The sequence below is a fragment of the Peromyscus maniculatus genome, chromosome 4, assembly GCF_049852395.1.
Source record: "Peromyscus maniculatus bairdii isolate BWxNUB_F1_BW_parent chromosome 4, HU_Pman_BW_mat_3.1, whole genome shotgun sequence".
In the NCBI taxonomy this organism is placed as follows: Eukaryota; Metazoa; Chordata; class Mammalia; order Rodentia; family Cricetidae; genus Peromyscus; species Peromyscus maniculatus.
The window spans coordinates 114,875,107-114,890,976 of record NC_134855.1 but is presented as its reverse complement, the minus strand read 5'-3'; the positions used below and the strand labels follow the sequence as shown (position 1 = coordinate 114,890,976).

Here is a 15,870-nt window from a genome sequence, read left to right as displayed (position 1 = left end):
TACTGCTGTATCTACAGAATCAGAACAGAGATTTCTGGGTAAATGGCAGCTTGTTCAGAAAATATTTGCTGAATGAATGAATGAAAGTGTCATAGTAACCGCTGGTGATGTTTGAGGAATTCATGGACAGTCACGTTAGAAATGCCTATTATGTTCAGTAATTTTTCAAACATAAATCAGGAATATGATTTTGATTTCTAGTAAAGCTCTTCTCACAAAGAAGTTAATAATGAACTTTCTTATTAAAATAAAGAACATTTGACAGGAATACCCCATATGAAAACAGTTTACTGATGTTTTTCCCAGCAGGCTTTCTGTCATTTATCTCCCTCTACTTTCCATTTACCAATAAAGAAGTCACAGTATGATTTGTCTATGGCTAGCCACCAGACCAACCTCTACTAACTGCAGGGGAATTTAAGGAATTCACTCTTTCGCATTTTCCAATCAGTGTTTTCTGAAGTTGCACAACAGAGATATATAAATAAAGGCAATCAACAGCTTACCCCACACTCTCCATAGAAAGGGAATCCAGTCCAGTTTGCCTGGCTCTCAGAGCTCATGAGAGCATTCTCTAAAACAGAAATGAGGCAGGAGTGCAGGGCTGAACTCTGGCCTCAGGGGGGCATCGGAGAGGCTTTCATTTCTTTCCATGCTGCCCAGTATAAGGCAGAAACTACTGATGCAAGCCTGCAGGCACCGGACCTCATTTTTCAAGTTCAAAAATCTAGAACTAGTGTTAAATGAATAACAGAAGTGAAAAGGGAAGCTGAGCCCAGCTGGTCAGTTTGTAGAACTTGTCACTTTGGAAGAAAGTCACCTTACCCTTGAAGTACAAAACTGGACCGACCACCTTGGAAGACAAGAAGTGGGTCAGCAGACAGTACAGATCCGTCCATTTTGGGATTATCCGGACAAAACAACAACAGCAAAAGGGTCAGATATGTTTTTCTTTGATCAAACAACAATTGGTAAATTTAGCAGAGCAGTCATTTAGCATTAACCCCAGGCAAGCATCGAAAATTCACATTCTCTAGATTGATTGAAAAGAAGACACTAATATTTAAGCAGCATTCCCCTCCCCCATCTCTGTTGGGGATACAAGTTTGATTATAACAGCAGGTTAATTGTTGATAAGGTTAATGTTTGTGAGTTAGCAATAAAGAAATAAGCAAACAATCTGATTCTTGCCTTGTAACACTTCACCTGGATGAAACAACACTGCAATCTGCAGTCGATTATAAAGACGAAAAGCAGTCTTTTCTGAGGTATGAATTCTGTGTGTTGGGGCTAGAACCTGGGGCCTCACAAATGGTAAGCAAGTGCTCAACCACTGAACTATAACCTCAGCCCTTGTGATCAATTTTTGTACTGATTATCAGTATTATGAGATTCAGGTCATACAGAAATATTACTTTTTAAATACTTAGCAGTTCAGAACTTCTACATAGGCATTCCTTCTCTCTTCTGAGTGGCGGATGAAAAGCAAAAGTTAGAAATTAACAGCCAATAAACTGCCTTAAGTAAAACACAGGAGTTGATCAGAGCAGAATCGTGAACTGAAACTTTAAAAATGATTTACTTAAAAAAGGAATTAAAAAATGCTTGGGAAGGCTGTAGAATACAGTATATACCAGGTGACTATAAATCTAAGGAGGGCTGGCAATGAAAACAGTAACGATGTAGAACAGAGCTTTGAGGCAAAAGCCAGGATTTCTTGTCTGGCTAGAAAGATGATATCAAATAATGTTTCTGTGGGGGGATAAAAAGGGACTAGGAAAGGGATATGATACCAGGGATGCATGAATCATATGATCTGTGAAGGCAGGCTGGTAACCACAGCATTGCTGGGACAATGGGAGTTGAAAGCCTTTTTTCTGAGACCCACACACGTCACTGGGGGATTTCAACTGCATCAGCATGGCAGCAATACTGACCGCCACAGCCCGTGGAAGAGGAGATCAAGTTTTATAGTGCTCGGGAGAGTTTTTAAAAGACTGATTCAGAAACAGGAAATTATAAACACTTGCTTCAGGACAGCAGTGGGGCTCCTGGCTCCCAACCAGCATCCTCACAGGAATGCCTTGCTACCCAAATGAGGAGGAAAAGATGGGGAAAAAAATCATGTGCAGAGGCCTGTAGTGTAGTTTAGGGATTGGGTGCTTGTCTAGCATACTCAATTATCTGGGTTCAATCCCTAGCACACAATCAATCAGTCAATCAATATATTGTATATCTATCTATCTATCTATCTATCTATCTATCTATCTATCTATCTATCTATCTATCTAATCTGTCTGTCTTCTTTCTACCAATCAATCAATACATATTCACTGTGATTCATTTGGCCAGTAGGGAAAGTGATGATACAAGAAGTAACACATTCCATTTAGCTCATAGCCTGGGCTCTGTAGTCGAGCTGACTATATTTATTCCTGGTTCTGCTCTCTAATACATCATTTAGCTTGTCTTGGCTCTACCTCAGCTACATCACCTATAAAACCAAAATGATAAGAGTAACTTGGCTACAAAGTTGTTACCAACACTTGGTGAACTAGCAGCAGAAGTGGCCCAGGGCACACCCCCCCCAAAGTAGCCACTGCTTCATGTACCTCTGTCCTTTTAAATCAAATTCATGACTTACTAAATGCTATTTAGTGTGGTGGTATTGTGTTCCCCAAAATATTGTGTACCTTAATAAACTTATCTGGGGTCAGAGAACAGAAAAGCCACTAGGTAGGCAGTGATGGCACACACCTTTAATCCTGGCATTCCAGAGATAGAAATCCCTCTGGATCTCTGTGATTTCAAGGCCACATTGGAAACAGCCAAGCATGGTGACACGCCTTTAATCCCAGAAAGCCAGCCTTTAATCCCAGGGAGTGGTGGTAGAAAACAGAAAGATATATAAGGCGTGAGGACCAGAAACTAGAGGCATTTGGCTGGTTAAGCATTCGGCTGTTTAAGCTTTCAGGCTTTGGAGCAACACAGTTCAGCTGAGATTCATTCTGGATGAGGACTCAGAGGCTTCCAGTCTAAGGAAACAGGACAAGCTGAGGAATTGGCAAGGTGAGATAGCTGTGGCTTGTTCTGTCTCTCTGATCTACCAGCATGGACCCCAATAACTGACCTCGGGTTTGATTTTATTAATAAGAACTTTTAAGATTCCTGCTACAATTTAGTATTACATCTGACACATCTGACTGTAGTTTGCATACTTCATTTAAAATCAGAATCCACTTGAACTTTTTTATGGGGAGAAATTCAGCAATCTCAATGAAGATAATTATGTAGAAAATACAGTGATACCGACAATATACCAACAATAGCAATTCGGAAGTCTCTTGCCTTTCATAAGACTAATTTCTTTGAACCAGTTTCTCCACTCACCTGCTTTCTTGACATTGTGATTCATCTCTTCCTTTCCTCTTACCTGAGAAAGGTCCTCTGGACCCAGCTTGACAACCTCCTCCTAAAGCTTAGATGACACCACCTCCTCAATTTCCCCTGGGTAGTGAGCCTGGAGGTCAAAACATTACCCCATCACACTTGTCCTGCCAATGTTTTGGTAAATAGCAAAAGAGGGAAATCTCACATTTCATAGTCAGAAGGAAAGTAACAAAACCTATGCTTGTAACTGTTATTTCTTCCTCTGCAATGATGGCAGTATTTGGAATTTTGAGGTCCTACCGTGAGAGTGGTAACTACAAGGTTAAAAGGGGAATGCATGTAGTTCAGACTTCAACCTAGCTCTGGGATATAGGGAACCAGCAAGAATCAGCCAGTTTAGCTGGAAAAGAAATGCGTTCTGTCCTCCACCTCAGTTCATCCCAGCTCCCCGACCTCCATTTTTAGACACTGGTTCTATTTGTCATGCAGCATGAAACGTGAAGAATTGACTCCTCCCTGCCCCTCACTCAGTGCATTTGCCAATTCAGAATACTCAGAGGGTGGGAGAGAGAGTTCTACACTACATTTGTTATTCAAATGTACATTCTAGGACCAAGGATCACCTGGTTCCTGACCTGCTTTTTAATTTCCTTAGCATGAGCTCATCTCAAATAATTTGTTCTAGTTGAATATGGAAAATGGAAGCTACAATTTGCTTATGGGCAGGGACTACATGTCCATGTAGGTATACATATCCTAAAAAGTGATGGTAAATGATGTTCAAATGCTGGATTTTTTAAAAATGAATCACCCTTGATGAATTAACATTTCCCTCTACTTATGTGGATTAAACCACTCTGTCAGCAGCAATTCCTGGATGTTAGCCAGGACCTGGTTGCTTTGTTATTTATATCAGTTTCTGCTCAGAAATCAACTTTAGAGTATAATATTTAATCCTAAGCTTGGCATTCAAAGCCTTCCATAAGGGCCTCTAATTCTATTCTAGAAAATTCTTCTACACAAGCTTTCAGCTACATCCAAATGGACAGACATTTTTAGGGTTCTCTGAGCAAAGATAGCTTCGCTTACATAACTTGAAGTTGTTTACTTAGCAGACGGTTCTAATTTCTTTTTAACCTTCCAAAGCCAGCTCAAGTCCTATGCCCATTTTAATTTTGCTGTACTCTGAAACTGTATTTCTTACTATTGGTCATATTTACTGAGAAGTGAATTACTTACACTCTCATTTTTTCCTGATGTTTTGCTGCTTTTTCATTCTGGTATTATGTGATAAGTTTTATTACTTACTATTTCTATTAAGATCACTAGATGCTAAACTTACTGAGGTCAAAAACCATATAACCATGAAATTTTATACCCCACATGGGGTTCATTTATGTATCTGGTGCTTCCTGATTGATCAATATCTTCCTATTAGGTTGGTGCTTGCTGGCAAGGGATGACATTGCAGAAATGGATCCAGTGCTGAGGCCAAAACCATGAATTTCCCCACCTTTCTAGAGCTGTAAAGCAATCTCACAATCTAAGAAGCATTATTTATTGTTAGTGCATCATTTAAAAATCACATTTTTTTTTGGTTTCCTCTTTCAATTTCTTGATTAAATTGTTTTTGTTTCTACTAATGGTCAAAGCCAAAACGGTCTCCTGAAGGCCATCTGCTACGCAGTTGCTGGGTGTCACCAGAGGGACAATCAATTGTTAACTGATAACCTTTACTCTGGGGTTAACATTCAGAGTTTAGGAACAGCTTCTAACTAATTAAGGGGCAGTTTGCCTTGGAGCTGTGCATATTTTAGAAGATAAAAGCAAAATTGTCAATTCCTTGGAGGTTTTACCATGAAGGGATTATAGAAATTGTGAATTATTTTGTGTTGGAATGCCACAATGTAAAAAACAATAAACATCAAGCAGGTACCATCACAAAGTCTTGTGACTGTCTCCTGGTTTGTCCTCATAACCCTCTGCTCCTGTCTCTCTCACCACATTGTCCTGGATTTTCAAAATTCAAGCTTAACATGAAGAAAAAAATCTTATTATTTTCCTGCTGAAGACTGTCAGGGTTATAAATATTAAATCCATGTCCCAGTTACATTTCCCTTTATTTTCTCAACTAAATGGTATAATTGTCCACATTACCTCTTTCTCCCAGCTCTGCACCCTTTGATAGCTTTACTGTAGTCCTGTACCCTTTTCCTTCATCTTCCACTACCAAATAAATCAAGCAGCAATTACTGATGTTCAAGCACATAATTCAGGCAGCGTTAGGCTTTTCATTTGACGCAACTACGCAGAGCTGTCTGGAGTGCACTATAATGTTAGAGCATTTAAAGAGACTCCTGTCCATGTTTTCTCCCCCACCTTCCACCAACGAAATGTAGTTGTTTATGATATCTGAAGATTTCCGAGTTATAAACCCCCAAGCGGCTACATAATCTTGAATAATTTTCCACTGAAGCAATTTACATCTATACACAATAATATATCAGCATATACATACATGGAAACACATGGCTCTTCATGAAAAGGAAAAGGAACCCAGAAACAAACAACTGGAGATAAAATAAACCCTTTACATAGACAAGGAATTTCAGTATCTTTAACACAGATGGTTGGAGTTATGACTAAATAAGCACAGTTCAAAACCTCTGGGAGGGGTCTTTAAAAAGGTTCATGCTAGGATCTCTTTAAAGCATTACATATATTATATAATGCATATATATATATATATATATATATATCCTTACACTATCACTCTTGTTTACTAACTGCAGAAAGCTTATAATTTTAGTCTTCCTACTTTCATGACAATTATGAAAATCTAAATCAGATATTTATCCTTGTAATGGTTTTTGCTCACGCAGAGAGTCTCTAAGCCTCAGAGAAGAAAATAGTTATCATGACCTCAGCAAAATCCCGCAGTGCCATAATGGAAATCGCAGTGAATCTTGGGGTCAGGCTCCTGTTTCAGGTTAGCACCATGATTCTTTCACCTACATAACCCTGAAGGACGTGGTTGGGTTCTCCCAAGGATGACCACTCTTAATGTCAAAATCTAAAGCAATCAATCTGACATTAAGCAGTGTTGATAGGAACTATACTAACTCCAAAACCATGGCCAAAGAGATTGAGATTTCTTTTGGCTGTGCATGCATGCTTACACCTAGTTTTAAAGATAAATAGAGGAAGAAGAGGGATTCATTCCTAAAATTGATAAATTTATTCTAGGTTCAGACAATCCATATTTTTTTAAATAAAAAATATAGGGAGGGGACTGTCCTATAAACAGATAGTACTAGCATCTTCATATATGCCCACACCAGCCTACCTAATATCAACAGACATATCTACCCTGTGTTAAAAGCAAAAAATTAACAATTTGCATGTCGTAATGGACGATAAGTGACCGTTGTAAAAAGTGTGTTTATTTTCTGTCTAGAACAAGGCACAGGGAAAAATACAGAAGGTTTCTACAAGTAGTCTATTATTTCTTGAAGCTACGTGGGAGGTGAGGAGGAGAGCAGGCAATTGTCTGTAAATAAATCCCTGCTGACAGGATTTATTTTTCTATCTTCCTTTTAATCTAGTATGCCCGCTCTATTAAGAGTTTCTGTAAGACCTGGATCTCAAAGAGAAAATTTGGCCTTCAGCCCTGGCCAGGCAGGCATCTCTGCAGCAGGTAATGCGGCGCTGCAGCCTGATCGCTGTCCGCGGTGCTGAAAGGTCAGGGAGCAGACGCGGGCTTTGGGCACTCCTGTCCAGGGTGCTGAGCTCCGGCCGGCCACCGCAATCCTCCAGGGGAACCCACCGTGCCAATGCTGCGCGGAGCTCTCCCACCCAGCACCACCCGCCCGCTTGTAGCTGATATGGGGCAGGCGGCATAAATCAAGTCTGCGGGGCATGGAGGCTGCTGTCGCCGCCGCAGCTCAGCTAGCCCAGGGCGGGAACTCCCCCTTCCTCCTCTCGCCTCCCCAGCGCCCACACCCTGCTTTCTTATCTCCCTTGGGTAGCGGTGTCCTAAAGACAACAGTTAGAACGAACGACAACCCCGTGTTTTGCTTTTGCTTTTGCTTCTATAGAGAAAAGGGAAAGAAACCCACAACCCCAATCACCTAAACATATCCCAAACTGCATCCCAAGATGGAAGAGGGTCCCACGGCTGTTTCAAAAGAGTAAGTTATTATTCTGCACACATCCTCCCTGTTTCTTTCCACCGCTCCATCTGCAGCGTCCCCATTCATTCCTTCTCCAAACAGCTCACCTCGAAAATACTTTTATGTAGCCCCAGGGAAGAGTCTAGGCAGAGTGCACCCAGGGAATACCGCACCCTAAGCGCACCAACACACTTGTATTTATCCAGGCTCACTTGGGCTGTCAGCTGCAGCTGCGGTCCCTTCTGTGTATGCGGCTATCCAGGGCCAGGACCACGGTCTGGGGAGGGGGCTCTTTACCTTAGCTTCTCCAGAGGATGCTGTCCGCTGATCCCTGCGGGTCACAAGAGTGAAGGAGCTACCGGGCAGGGAGGGAAGGAAAGACAGCTCCTGACCTCCCCGAGGTTTCGTCTTCAATGCAACGTGAGCTCTGCCCTCATCAAAGATGGCCGTCCCTTTGACGTCAGCAGCTTTTAATAGCCCGCTCCTCGAGGGGCGGGGAGGAAGTGTGTTGGGGGAGGGCGCAGGGAGGAAGGTGGCTGGGGGCGGTAGGGGAGGAGCCGGGAGGTGCGGAGTGCTTGACTCAGCTCCCGGAGCGTTTTGCAGCAACCCTTTTTATTTCAGTCTTTTATAAACATTCAAATGGAGCGATTCTTTTGACTCCATTTTAGCACGGTCTTGGGAAAACACGTACCTCTTTCGACTGTTTTCCTGATGGCCTATGCTTTTGCCTGTGTGTGCATGCATATGTGAATATATGTATGTATATAAGAATGTATGTAATGTGTATATACAATTATAATGCAAATACATAATTTATATGTAAAACGTTCCCCTGCTGACTTGTCTTGGTTGAGTCACAGACCAGAGAGGAAGGCAGAGGAGTGAAGGGGTGGTGATGTGAGTGGCTGGGGTAGATTTCGGTTGTGATTTATTTTCTCCAAAGAGGAGGGTCGGTCCGAAGAGGTATCCCCCTCCGCTGTCACCAGCTTCTTAGGAGACCAGGTTACTTGGGTTGCTATTTTTATGAGTGATTATTGAATCAAAGTAGCTTTGCAGGTTTGGAGTTCTCATTTAATCGTGGCCATTTGGGGAAAGACTCACACTTTCTTTTAAAGTACGTCAGAGCAATTATCACCGAGATAGCACTTAAGCTGGGCAGAGGAAGAGGGGAGCTAGTTAACCCTACCAGCCTGGGTTTGCAGGGCTCAGGGCTTTGAGTTGAGAGTTGTTTGCCCAGGGCTAATAGATGACGCTGTTTCCGGTTGAATGTGCAGTCAGGGCCTGGGTGATGTTCGGATTTCTTAGAACATCTCCGGGGGACGGTGCATGCATGTCCAGACACCCAGAGGGAAAGTGGCTAGGACTGGAGGGTCACTCATTACGCAAACCCAGGCACTCGCAGTGGCTGACCCTCTGAAGCTCAGGGCCGGGTATGAGCAAGAATGTCTACTTCTGCTGGTTAGATGAGAGATTAGAAGTAATAACCAAACAACATAATCCTGTCTTCTCTTGCTGTGTGTGCGTCAGGAGCTGGGGAGGGCGGGCGGCGGTATGCAAATAGTTCGGTGGTTCAGCCTCTGGATGATTCACAGGTGTTGGCGAGGCTGTCGGGGCTCTAGGCAGGGAGGGGGAGCTGGGGAGCGCGTGGGAGGTGGGGGACCTCGTCTGAGGAACTGTTTGTACTTTTCCGCGGAGGAGGATGAGATTAGAAGTCGTGCCTTGCAATCTTAAAACTCGATGGCCTCTTGGGCCATGGAAAAGCCTTGTTTCTCGGCTGGGCGGGGGTGGGTGTGGGTGGGGGGAATAGACCCAGCGCGGGGAGGCATTTAAAACTGGGTCTGAAAAACAACGCACAAACGCCCACCTCTCGACAATACCACACACACACACACACACACACACACACACACACACACACACACACACACACACAGCATAGCTCGCTGGCTTTAAAGCTTTAAGTAATAAAGCGTTTAATTGTAAGCTATTGCAGGTTGTGTAGAGGGAGAGCGGAGGAAGGAGGCGGAAGACTTGTAAAGGGATTGCGCCTGAGAGGAGCATAATTCGCCTTTTCTTAAAGATACCCCGATCCAAAGGATATTTTGAAATATTAATTTTTGCGATGACTATGGTGTTTGGATTTTTAGTAAGTCCAGATTCCTGCTGCAGTTTGCTTACTTAATTATTCATTCAACATTTGAAATTTCTCTATGATAAACAAGAAAATATGCGCGGTGTTCACTCAGGTACCATTCCAGCTCTTACTTTCATTATAAAGCTAGCAGGAATAGATTTAAGTATGTAATCTTTTTCAGTTAGGATATGACTTGAAAAAAAAGCAGCATTCAGGATTGGCAGAGAAAAAAAACAAACCACTTTGCAATGAGGGGAAAGAAAATACTTGTATGGCCCTCTGACTAGAAATCATTCAGGCAGAAAGTTTGTGTTAGAATGGAGGCGGGGGATTTTCCAAATTAAAAAAAAAAAAAAGTAAGTACGTCATTGATGGAGCCTCATTCTGCAGGCAAAAATGATGTGGCAGTCACCAGAGAGAACTGCTTGGTGTTCTGAATTTTCAACTGAAGATTTCTCACACTGACATCTTCAAAAAGTACAGAGTAGGAAAGAGTCAGACTGACTCAGGGCATCACAGGAAACAGCATCGGCCCTGCAGAATGATGTGACAGCATTGCTCATATCTGTATGCTTCTTTAGAAAATGATACTGTTTGAGTGTTTCTTCATGCTTGGGGAGCACAAAGGTCTAATCTGAGAGACACTGGATAAATAAAAATTCGCTATGTATGACAAGATAGTCCTTAATATACTTTGAATATCATAAGGGGATTTCCCCCAAGGCTGTTTCCATTGTTTTAATAAAATAAAGTAATACAAAGAAAAACTTCCATGATGATGCGTGACAGTAATTCAGGGTTTACAAAGGGCTGACCCTTACAGAGAAGTAAGGTGAAGAACATTTTGCTCCAAAATGATTCAGCTGTTTTTGAGTCCTCTCTACAAAAAAAAACCAGTATGTATAGTAACTAACCCAGAGGAACTCACTGTTGTGTTAGGTTGATATTTATGCTATGCTAAGGCAACTTCTGAAAGCTCTCTGGTATACCATGCCCCAGAACATTCTCATTTGCAATTGTTACATTTGGAATATTAAATAAAGTTCAACATTCATACTCAAGTGGGAGACTGAGGCCGGCCCTTCATTGTGTGCTCAAGACCAGCCTGGGCTATAAATTAAGTTTGAAACTAGTTTGGGCTTTATAGTGAGACCTTGCTCCAAAACTCCAAAACGTAAATAAATAAATAAATAAATAAATAAATAAATAAATAAATAAATAAATAAATAAACAAATAAATATAGAAAACAGACAAACTAAAAACTCCAAAGATCCATAGCTGGCTTGACAACTACATTTCTTTAAAAAAAGTTTCTATGAGTTATTTTTGTTGTTTGACAATTTCATGCATGCATATATTATATTCTGATTATCCTCTCTTTCACATTCTCTTTCATGTTTTTCCCATCATCTTTATAATTCTTCCTTCTCCCACATGCTTACTACTATTCCCTAGGATTTACAACTATGGCTTTTGTTTTGTGGCCCATTTAGTTTCACTAGGGGCTATCAGTGTGACCATTGAATTGGAAGTGTTCAATGGAGCTTGGCAAGGTCACCAGTGGGTATACAACTGAGGGCAATGATCTCTCCATTCTTTGAAGCTGGCAGTAGCAAACAGTTCCTAAGTGAATGATAGGGCGCCAAAGTCCCGCCTCCACTCATACCTGACAGTTGACAGGCTTTTTCTTTCACAGACCTAGTGCAGGCATCAACTTCTGTAAATTCATGATTCTGATGGCTGTTTCTTGCCCAGTAGATGGTATTTTCTGACGCTTCTCCTTATCTTCTGGATTTTTTAGTCCTTCCATCCTTACTTCCCCAATGTTCCCTGAGTCCTAGAGGGGGTGGAACAAATGTCTTGTTTAGTATTCATCTGAGCACTCATCATAAGAGCACACATTTGCCACTTGTTCTCATAGTAGTAATGAGTTTCAGCATCCCGGTCATTTACTAGAAAGAGAGGTTTTCCTGATCAAGGCTTTCAATGGTTTTTGTCTTAACATATGTAGAAGGGAGCTTGATACTCTGTCAGTTTTATAAAATATTGCATGAATTTTCCAAAGTCAATTCTGAAATATTTTATAAGTACCCAGCTTGGAAATGCTTTCACCAATGTCCTCCTTTGGGATATACCTGGCACCTTCTAGTAATTCATCAAGACCTTGGAAGGACACAAGCCTTGGGCAAAAGAGCACATGTTTAATAGATGAGCTCTTTTGCTTCCTTGGTTTTCTTTCCACATGACTTGCTTACCCCGTTCTCTTTGAAGGTTCCTGTTTTCCCCTACCCCCAACCCAGTCTCCATACACAGTTGCTCTCAGAAAAAGGAAATGTTCTAAGTCTAAATTCAAAAGCTACCTTTCTTCTACAAGGCATCTGAATAGGGACATATCTTGTGAGAAACCCAGGAATATTAATTAGTTCTTTCTGATTTACTATGCCAAGAAAAAGTAAGATTATACACCTATAATTTGCCCACAACTGGGGGCTGGGTGCTTCCACACTACTGTTCCTTAGTACACCAAAATTATAGACTTAAATGTTTATGGTTAGTAAACAAAGTAATGGGTTTCACCATATCACACTCATCTGCATTTGCAATTATACCTTGTATTCATCCATTCCCTCTTTTCCCTGTGTTCCCTACGATCCTTTCCCCTTACTCCAGATGTTTCATTTCCTTTCCCTAGTTAGTTTCTCTTTCTGTTTTCCTATTACATGTGTCCCATTACTTTCTCCATTATCTGTCCCCCATCTCCCTCAAGATCTATTCTCCTCTCATGATCCCATTTCTATCCCCCCCTCTCTCTCACACACACACACTTTTAAGTTAAGATTCTATAAATGAAAAAAAAACTTATAGTATTTATATTTCCAAAAGTGACAGACTCTTTTTTATACATAAATGCATTCTAAAGCATCTCCAGTGCTGAGGATGCTTGTGGCTAGAGAGAGAAGAGTTTTGTGACAATGAAGGATGGCAGGAAGGAGAAATGGTAGCCAGTTCAGATTAGTTGTAAAAATGTTATCATCACCTTTCATAAAGTCTTTCAAGAATCCTATTATGTCTGTATCCTCTCCGTACCTCAGCTATCTCATAGCTACACTAGTCTCAAAGGAATGATGAGGCATATAGAATCATGTCTTTTTTTTGTGACTTATTGATTAAATATTAGAAACCTATCATTTTGAGGGGGCCTAATGTCTCTAAAAATTACATGATACTTAGCTTTAACATGGAAGTTTACTCTTCATTAGATAACAGCTAGATACACACCACTTATTTGCTCTAGGCCTAGGCTTGTTCATCTATATTAGTCTCTCAATTAGTCAAAATCTAATACTTATCATTGTGCTTGGTATTGGAGTACATGCAAGCTGAGTTAAAATAAAGGAGACAGTTGAGATTTAAATAGAGTAAATAACCTGACCAAGGACATGGCTAATAAGTGCACACTGGAATTTGAACTCCAGGATCCAAGTTCATAATCACTGTATATTGGTGCATACTCTTCCAGTTCCATTAAACTCACTTCCTCCCACAGTAACTGATCTCTCTACATCTACATCAATATATTGTGTATATCTTTTTTCTTTTCTTCTTTTTTTTTTTTGGTTTTTCGAGACAGGGTTTCTCTGTGTAGCTTTGCACCTTTCCTGGAACTCACTTGGTAGCCCAGGCTGGCCTCGAACTCACAGAGATCCGCCTGGCTCTGCCTCCCGAGTGCTGGGATTAAAGGGTCTTTTTTCATTAATGACATTAGAGGGCATGAGTCTACGACCCACTGATTTGGTTAGATGAATAACAAATTTGGTTGGGGCATTTATAAGGGAAGGGTTGTTTATGTCAAATAAAAATAGAAGAAACCTATTCAAAGGAGAAGAGTCTAAAGTGAGGCAGGCTGGAAAGGAGGAAATGATGGGAACATTGGAAAGGAGCCCCCTTCTCAGAGTCTGCTTGAATTGAAACCTTTTGTCAGTCTAGAATCAAGAACTCCAGCACAATAAACAGCATTTAAGGCAGTCTCCTTTCTTAGATACAGATCTACAGTTTTCTAGGCCTACCACCAGAGCTCAATGTATAGTAAAAGACATGTCCTAAATCTCCTGTATAAACCTAGTGGCTTCTGGTTTTATTTTACTAGATTATAATCCTTTAAAGGCACCTCTGGAGATCCCCTATAATCTCACTCATTAAAAAGATAGATAAAAGGAAAAAAATAGTTTCTTAGCCGCCCTTTGAGCTATAAATTGAGAGCCACCAAAGTGGTATATATGTCTACTGCTAAGACAATTTCAAATTTCCCCCAAGAAGCCCACGCCCACACCTTTGTATGTATTATTCTTTCCCCCCAAATTTCTTCCTATTAACCAACATGCTTAAAGTCTACATTAAAAATTTTTTTTTAATAAATTGTGACTCTTTGGAGAGAGCCTTACAGCTATGTTTTCTAGTAGACTTTGTTCTTTCCTTGGGTATCTTTCTATTTTAAGAAAGACCAGCTCTGCTTTGTACTAGCTCATTCTGAAGTTCTCTGTGTGGAAGCCAAGGATCTAGTTGTATATGAGCAGGGGTCTCTTAAAGACTAAAGGAATTTCCCAGGCTGCTGAATGCAACAAGTGGAACTAGCCTTCATCCCTGCTACCACCGGCACAAAGTGTAAGTGAGGAGGAGAGTCCAAGATTGATTCCTAGTAAGTTACCTAAATAAGAATGAAAGCAAACAATACTCAAGGTATACTTAATAAAGACATCTGGAACTCATAGCAGAACATTACTAGTAGTTTGGAGAGGAACAGAATAGTTCTTAAATAACCATTGATGTTGAACACTAGGAACTGGGATGGAGATCAGATTGGTACAGGTTGAAGTGAATGATTCAGGATACAGCTGAGATGAATCAGCACATCTAGTACCGTTCCACTGATACTACAGCTAAGTTCTGTCTTGCCAATAGGCTCTAGGCAAGCAACTCCCATTCTCATGTCACAGTAGCTTCCCTCAACAACCTTTTAGCCATTTCCAGTGTACTTTACAACTTACTGACTTTGGGTTCACCCAACACTATACTCCTCCCTTTATTTTTCAGAGATCTCTTTAGTGGGTGCCTATTTTTTTGTCTTATTTCTTTGTTGGCCTCTCCATTTCCACAGCAGATGGGTTGAAATGGCAATATAGTGGTTCCCTGCAGTTTAATCTGGACATTTCCCTGAGTTCCACACAAGCCCCCCAGGAGCTCCATATGTCCATTGTACCTGTTTTAAGTTCCCCCCATCAAAGCTTTGTAGACTAAGCCAAAGAGTAAGATATAAATAAAGAAAAAACCCAAACCACCAAACCAAACCAAAAAACCCCAAAGCTCCCATTTCTATAGTTCTGTTTAAGCTGCAAAGCACTATCATGCACATAATCTTCATTTTTTTTCTAATGAAAATTCTCTGAGTTATATTTAACAGTAATCAATACTTTTACTATATAGAGATCTTACACTTCACAGCTGGTTGGCAGCAGAGAAGGAAATGCTACAGAAAATTCCTGTCATAAATCTTGCATCAGTTAATACAGAATACTGAAAAATCTTCCAAAATTCCAGACTGACCATGGTACGTAAAGAGACTCAGTATCCCATTTTTGTACAGAAGGTTGTTTTCAAAGTCCCAACTCATGTCCTTGAGTTTAAGCATCATTTTCTATATAGACATTTATTTTGAAATTTTGACTCCTTTACCCTCATGAGTTTTATTCATTTTTTAAACAAGATAAACATTGTTTTATTGTCAGTATAACAGTTGACGTTTGTGCTTAATTTCAGTTTTAGACCATTGAAAAGTTTCACTTGATTCAACATAGAGTGGGTTTCCTTGCTAAAACATTTCCACATGTTTAAACTAACAATATGGGAACTCCAAAATAATATTCCAGATCCTCAGCAAAAGTGGCTTTTGAATGTCTGAATTTACTGAGTTCAATCTAAATGGTTTGTCTGGACATTGGTGAACTGCTGTTCACTTGAGAAATATCTCTTCCAACTATCAGAACGAATAAGAACTAACAAGAGTAGTTACATCTTGCATCCTCTGATTGATTCATTACTTTATGTCCCTTATGTTAATTTCATTTTTATGATTCAGCGTCATTTAGCTTCTTGTTGGGTACTTTTATCTAGAAGGG

At 40.6% G+C, this 15,870-nt stretch overlaps 1 protein-coding gene across 4 annotated transcripts in view; it reads right to left on the bottom strand.

The window, feature by feature from the left end:
* The window catches only part of Snap25 (synaptosome associated protein 25), a 78,068-nt gene extending 70,044 nt beyond the window's left edge, over window positions 1-8,024 (bottom strand). The window contains exon 1 of one of the 4 annotated variants that reach the window (XM_006983959.4): window positions 7,860-8,024. The gene's annotated coding sequence lies outside the window, so the exon portion shown is untranslated. Of the gene's footprint in view, window positions 1-3,433; window positions 3,516-7,669 lie in introns of those variants that run through there. The other 3 variants (XM_016002487.3, XM_076570715.1, XM_076570716.1) reach the window with 3 other exon arrangements.
* Between the last annotated feature and the right edge of the window lie 7,846 nt (window positions 8,025-15,870).